The sequence below is a fragment of the Octodon degus genome, unplaced genomic scaffold, assembly GCF_000260255.1.
Source record: "Octodon degus isolate 3935 unplaced genomic scaffold, OctDeg1.0 scaffold00026, whole genome shotgun sequence".
Classification (NCBI taxonomy): Eukaryota; Metazoa; Chordata; class Mammalia; order Rodentia; family Octodontidae; genus Octodon; species Octodon degus.
This window is the reverse complement of record NW_004524602.1, coordinates 13,021,661-13,023,093: the sequence shown is the minus strand read 5'-3', so window position 1 is coordinate 13,023,093 and position 1,433 is coordinate 13,021,661. Positions and strand designations below refer to the sequence as shown.

The following is a 1,433-nucleotide window of genomic DNA, read 5'->3' as shown; positions in this document are numbered from 1 at the left end:
GAAAGTATGGCCAGAGGGAGGAGGCAGGCCCAGGACCCTTTAGTCCTATTAGACCACCTGGGAAGCTGAGTCTGAGCTCTGGGGCCTTCGCCTCAGAGTGCAGTCTCACCTTTAGTGGCTGTCTTGGCAGTCAGGGCATAGCTTGTGGGCCTCTTAAGGTAGTCCCTCTTATGATGGCCTAATTTTGTAGCAGATGAGCCTTATTGTCATTGAGATCTTCTTGGAGCCCAGAGAATCAGACTTAGGATCTATTTTGAGGCCACAACAAGGGTAGTCATTTTTAGTCTTTTTGCTTTTTTTCCCTGGTCTTTTTCTTGTTTTGATCATAGGACATTGTTTTTAGTATCTTATAAAATGTCCAGTGAGTTGTCTGGAGCTTAATCTTTGAAGCTGGTCAAGCAGTGAACCCACCTGCAAGACAGATTACTTGCACAGATAAGTTCATCACCTAGTCAGCCCAAAACAATCTGCCCCTTATGAATTAGTATCTTAAAAATATCTCTTAAGGGTGTTTATTTTTTGGATTCACGTTGATCAAAAACTTCTTGAGCTATCTCTGTTAACTGACTTAGGGGGGCACCCTCAAATCCTTCAAACTTTTGTAATTTTTGTCTTATGTCAGGGGCCGACTGTGTCACGAACGCAACATTTATGGCTCGTGCATTTTCAGGTGCCTCCGGATCTACTGGAGTATAGATATGGTAGGCTTCTAGAAGATTTGTTGTTGTTGTTTTTTTAAATAATCAGTAGGGGACTTGGTGGCCAACTTTTTTACCTGATACCTTGGATAGGTTGAAAGGCTTCTGGGCTGCTGCCTTAAGGGCTCCTAGAAGCAACTGGTGGCATCTGTTGAGAGCCTCCTTACCTTGTTCAGTATTGGGGTCCCAATCAGGATGTGAGAGGGGAAAAACAACGTCTTGGTGGTCGATGTCTGTGGTTGGTGTCCCGTCAGGTCCGAGTACTGCCTCGCGGGCGGCCATGCGTATGCAGTCTTGTTCCTCGGAGGTGAAGAGGGTCTGCAGGAGTTGCTGGCAATCATCCCAATAGGGTAATGGGTGTTCATAATTTTAAGAAGGACTACGAGTGGCAGCTGTTTCAAGAATATTGGCAGAGTGACCAATGTTTATCGAAATTTTACAAGGAATCTCTCAAAAGCCCGAACGAGATTCTAAGCATTTTACAATAAAATCCTTAAGTTTTTAACTTATTTTTTACCCTATTAAATGAAACTTAGGAGAAAAGGTCGAATTTTTTATACTTAAATGTTTTGGTCCCATAAGTGTGCTGCTTTTGGAGATAGCTCCTTCTGGTGTCACCCAGAAGTCAGTTCTCTCCACTGTGTCTCAGGTTTAGCCTCTCAAAGGAGACTTGCCCAGAACACAAGCCGGGACATGGCTTTTATGTGTGTCCTCCTGGACGGGCACAGTTTTTTT

General features: G+C 44.0%; 1 long non-coding RNA gene across 1 annotated transcript in view; it reads right to left on the bottom strand.

Annotated features, from left to right (window-relative positions):
- The window catches only part of LOC111816083, a 5,177-nt gene that overhangs the window by 1,856 nt on the left and 1,888 nt on the right, over positions 1-1,433 (bottom strand). Inside the window, exon 2 of the long non-coding RNA XR_002820594.1 lies at positions 866-1,090. This is a non-coding gene — a long non-coding RNA (uncharacterized LOC111816083). The remainder of the gene's footprint in view (positions 1-865; positions 1,091-1,433) is intronic.